We start from the raw sequence: 5,566 nt of genomic DNA on the forward strand, positions 1-5,566 counted from the left end.
GCTTGGTTATACAGCACGGTGGCCGCCTACATTTTAACTGGTTATCATGGCTTTAATGAGACATTCTATCCTAAGATCAGTCACGGCTGGGATGCTCAGCTGTGCGAGTACAGGAAGGTAAATCCCTATACCATTGCAGACACCTGACCAGTGGTGTGGTGCAGGGATAGGATTACAGACCCCTGAGCACGGTTCCTAACTCTTGGGGCTCTTGTGAATATTTGATACATTAATGCATGGTGGCTAGAACAGTGACACACAAGCATCATCTACTGTTGTTATATGTGGCCTGGCTAAAGTCTACCAAACAACTAGTAAAATAGCCGAAGTCACTTAAAGGAGGCTTGGTCTATGTTGGCACTCTTGTTTCCAATTCAATGGTTTCATCATTAACTGAGGGCTATTGCCTTGATAAAGGCAATCTGAACAGGCCCGGGGTAGAGTAACAAACTGTGCTTGCGTTTCCCAGCTATCACCAGACAAGGAGAGTTAGCTAGTCTACTACTTCCCTCTTTGTTTTGGTTGCCAAGAACCATGAAATTACATTTCATGCTGAACTTTGGAAGCTTCCTGTAGTTTAATTTCCTAATATCATCACTTTGTTTTATAAACTTGGCTCTTATCTTTTTATTCTTATTCTAGAGGTTTCTAGAATGAATTATTTCTATGATTTTGAGTTTTTTCTTTCTTTCTTTTATCGAATGGTAACTATGTACATTAATGCACTTCTGGGGTACAGTGTGGGGTTTTCACACACAATCCGAAACACTTCTGTCAAACAGGTTAACATAGCCTTTGTGTCATTTTCTTAGTTATTGTGTTAAAACGTTCATATTCTACTCTTAGAAAGATTCACTTGTACCCTGATTTTGAGGTTACCTTGTATCTTTTGGGGGGGGGTATCAGGCAGAATGTACATAAATATAAAAACACATGTGTCTGTCAGATCCACAGTGCTGAATGCCAGCCAGGTCACGTGTCTGAGACGAAAGATATTTTTACATATTACACACACCACAACCATCTAAGAATACAGCGTGGAGCTCATGTAACATCCTGCGGAGATATCAAGAAGGGCTTTATCATGTTGACATTTCACCATAAGGAGCATTGCTTTTTTAAAAAAAACCACATTACTCCCCCTCTTGGCTCTCAGATCCTTGTTCCTAGGTCAGAAAGCGAAGCTGAAATCAGAGAAGTGATCAGCCAGGCTGAAGGCAGAGCGATTCTGTTGTTGAAATCCATTTTCTTATTTATCCTTTACCTGAGTTTCTCAGAATCAAAAAGCTCATTTGCTTCAGTTCTCTAATTTTTTTTTTTTGCAGTTTTTGACTGGGGCTGGGTTTGAACCCACCACCTCCAGCATATGGGGCCGGCACCCTACTCCTTTGAGCCACAGGTGCCGCCCCAGTTCTCTAATTTTTATAGAGGAAACTGAGTCCAGAATGGAAAGACAACTAGCTAAGGTCACACAACATGGGAACAGCTACTAGTTGTTAAGTAAATCTTATTTCTAGACTCATGTTCCCCCTGAAGTGCCAAGGCGCTGCTCTAGATCACTGAAATAGAACATGAGGAAATTGGCTTTAAGTGACCAATTTAAATTTGAAACTGCTGAAATGTATTATTTTGTTGTACCAAAACAGAGGGTTATTTTTGAAAACCAGGCACTAGTTCCATAAATATCAAAGTACTCTAGGAAATATTTCTGCTGTGAAATTTCATTTACCATTAAGCCCCTGAAGGTATAAGCATTCACTCAGAATCACAGGCCAATTCCAAACCTGGGAGTCAGATCATCATTCAACCAATGTATACCTACTGGTCACTGACTCCATGCTGGGCCATGCACTGGGTTCTGTTGTCTAAGACACAGTCCTTGCTCTTCAGGAGCTCAAGGTCAAGGGAGAATATTCAGTGCAAGTGCTCCCAGCACTCCACATTCTCTCAGGTGCTCATGACAAACATCACCAATTTATTACATAGTCATTTTTCACACTGAGCTTGAGACAGGCCTCAAAAATCCTTCCCAATGCAACCCCCCCAAGCAGCCGCAAGCAATTAATCAGAGGTGCACACAAAATGAAATCTGTTTGTCATCCCTGGACTAGAATAGTTACTGTGTGCTTACTAAGTGACATGCAATTTGAAGCTTTTAAAGTATGTTTCAGAACTTTGTTCCCCCTGGCTATCCAGAAGCCAGGAATGTAAAGTCTTTCATTCATTTAGAGTTTATTGAACTCCTGGATGAAGAACAATTCTTCTAGGCGCTGTAAGGTCCCTGGATAAGGGCTCATGAAAGACCAATTATGCCCTAAGAAGAGATCTCAGTTATCTTTCACTTGAAATTCCTTTTTCAGTTTGGGGAGCACGGCCTCTATCTTACGTCTGTCATCACGCACAGTTGCCATCTGCTTCTGGGGAATCAAAAGCCAGAGTGGCCACACTACTCAACTTCAAAGCAGCTGCTTATCACCCCTAGCAATTTACCAACAGAGAAAAGAACCATTTACTGGCAGCTCTGCCTCGTCCAGTCTTCCCTGTGCAGGAGTTTGGGAGATAATACTTCTGAGCCCACATCACAGCAGACCCAAAGACAGCTGCGGGACCTCCCTTTTGTAAACTTCACATCTTTCCTCTTCTCTGTATAAGCTGTATGCTTAGGACCCGATCAGGAGAAAAAGCAGGAAGACATCACTTCCTTTGAGTGGCTTTTACTGTGTCCTGAACCATTTTATAATAATTATTGGTGATAAGTGTGGGAAGGCCCCGCACAGCTCTGCTTGGCAGAGGTGTGTTATTACCCCACAGCTGACTGTTCTTCAGCAAAAGAACAGTGAGCACCATTGTCTGGAAAGAGGCACGTAGGAAGTTGACCTTTCTTTATCGCCCAAAGCACATCTCACTCAGAATGTTCAGCCCTGTGAATATTCAATAGCATTGAAGTGCTATTCACCAATAATCTGTGTTTGCACATCCAATACTGGGGCCTCAAAGAGGCCAAATACTTTCTTTAAAAAGTACAGATCTAGCATGAATAGAAAAAAAGGTGCCATCGGTTTAGGGTTAAGCCAGGAAGAGAACTTCACAGGTGCCTACTTCTCTCCATTATATTTTCTGTCTAAATAGCAACTTTGACTTTTCTTAGACACAGGGGGATGAGGGGGAGGTACTTGGAGATTAGACAGAGAAATAAGCTTCTTTTTAGCCCTCAAGGGTTTAGCTTTCTTAGGAAAGGCAAGATGGAGTTGTGATAAGCTAAACACCAAGGGTTTATATACTGGACTATACAATGTTGCCAAAAAAAAAAAAAAAAAAAGAAGAAGAACAAAATAGAATTACCATATGACCCAGCAATTACACTTCTAGACATATACCCACACAACTGAAAATGTGTTTCAGATAACTTTTATGCAAATGTTCACAGCAGAATTATTCATAATAGCTAAAAAGTGGAAACAACTCAGATGTCTATCAATTGATGAATAGACAAAGTGTGGTATATCCATACAATGGAATATTACTCAGCCTTAAAAAGGAACAAAGTTCTGATATGTGCTGTAGCAGGGATGAACCTTACAAACAAGGTAAGTGGAGGAAGCTGGTCATAATAGACCATATACTGTAGGATTCTATTTGCATGAACTGTCCAGAAGAGGCAAATCTACAAAGGCAGAAAGGTCAGTCAGTGCTCAGACACTGGGCCTCCGGCGTAGCATTGAAGAGTAGAGAGCTGACTGCTAAAGGGTGCAGGGTTTCTTTCTGGGATAACGAAATATTAAACAGATTGCAGAGATGGCTGTACAATTCTGCCAATATTTTAAAGATCACCTGAATTGTACATTTTAAAAGAGTGAACTGTAGGGTATATAATATCTTCATAAAGTAGTTACTAAAAACAAACAAACAAAAAATCCCAGCACAGACAATGCTGTAGAGACTCAAAGAGGGGATAAAGAATCTTTGGCTTGAATGGTCTGAAAGGTCATCCTGAAACAGGTTAGGTGTTTGAAGTAAGTTTTAAGGAGAAATAATTAACCATAGGTTGGACTGATGGTAGGAACAGGTTATGAGCCCATGGACAGAGACGTTCTGGCAGAGTAAGCTAACCAGCTTGATTAAGGTGGGGTCCTAAGCTGAAGAACTAAGGATATTAGTTCCCTTGATATCTATATTTCCCTGAAAATATAGTTGTGGCAAGCATGGCTAAATCTGAGGGGATGAAGATGGCCTCCCACCTCCTGGGCAACAAGGAACAGACAACAACAGACTTATAATCAGTTTCTCTCCTGTCACTTTCTTTTTTTTTGAGACAGGAGCCTCAAGCTGTCCCCCTGGGTAGAGCGCCCTGGCATCACAGCAACCTCCAACTCCTGGGCTCAAGCCAGTCTCCTGCCTCAGCCTCCCAAGTAGCTGGGACCACAGGTGCCCACCACAACGCCCGGCTATTTTTTGGTTGCAACTGTCATTGTAGTTTGGTGGGCCCGGGCTGGATTCAAACCCGCCAGCTCAGGTGTATGTGGCTGGTACGTTAGCCACTTGAGTCACAGGCGCCAAGCCTCGCCTGTAACTTTTAAGAGAAACAGATGCCCCCTGGAGGAAGGAACTGTGGAGAGACCGCAATCATACTTCTCCAAAACCAGTATACTGGAGGCCAGAACAGGCTCAGACATGCTACCCTGGAGGAAGGGACAGCAGAGAGCCAGATATGGAACAGGACAGAGCAGAAGAGAAGCATTCAGATGTCCAGAAATCACCTGCCAGAAACAGACTATTCTGAACCACATTATTTCAGAATTGTCATCATTGTGGGTAGAATGTGTGGGTCTTACTGGGTAAAGAGATGGAACAGGTTCTGTGAGAAACTTTAGGATTTAATTACCTGAGCGAGGCTTCACTCATCACTAACTTGAGCCTTGGTGTGCCACCTTCCGCTCTCTCCCTCGGCACTACCTACGGAGGTAGCAGCCATGTCTTACTTGGCATCATGCCGTCCTCAGACCCCCTGTGATGCCAAAGACCATCAAAAAGAGGACCAAGAAGTTTATCCGGCACCAGTCAGGCTGATATGTCAAAATTAAGCATAACTGGCGGAAACCCAGAGGCATTGACAACAGGGTTCGGGGAAGATTCAAGGACCAGATCTTGATGCCCAACATTGATTACGGGACAACAAGAAAACAAAGCATCTGCTGCCCAGTGGTTCCCGGAAGTTCCTCGTCCACAACGTCTAGGAGCTGGAAGTGCTGCTGACCTGCAACAAATCTTACTGTGTAGATGCTCACAACGTCTCCCCAAGAACCACAAAGCCATTGTGGAAAGAGCTGCCCAGCTGGCCATCAGAGTCACCAACCCCAATGCCCGGCTGCGCAGTGAGGAAAATCAATAGACAGCTCATGTGCACATTCTATTTGTGTTTAAATAAAACCATAAATACTGCCATCTGGCAAAAAAAAAAAAAAAAGAAACTAACTTATTTCCTGAAAAGTCTGCAAAAATCAACAAGACACTGTATTTATCTTCAGTTTTTAGGCCCAGCTGACCATCAGTCACCAATCCCAATGCC

At 42.9% G+C, this 5,566-nt stretch overlaps 1 protein-coding gene and 1 pseudogene across 1 annotated transcript in view; one reads left to right on the forward strand and one right to left on the reverse strand.

Moving 5' to 3' along the window:
• Nucleotides 1-5,566, reverse strand: part of ATG7 (autophagy related 7) — a 222,420-nt gene that overhangs the window by 76,947 nt on the left and 139,907 nt on the right. The gene's annotated exons all lie outside the window — the stretch shown is intronic.
• Nucleotides 4,054-5,442, forward strand: LOC100957872 (annotated as a pseudogene).

Source organism: Otolemur garnettii, unplaced genomic scaffold (genome assembly GCF_000181295.1).
Source record: "Otolemur garnettii isolate 467f Iridium unplaced genomic scaffold, OtoGar3 scaffold00101, whole genome shotgun sequence".
In the NCBI taxonomy this organism is placed as follows: domain Eukaryota; kingdom Metazoa; phylum Chordata; class Mammalia; order Primates; family Galagidae; genus Otolemur; species Otolemur garnettii.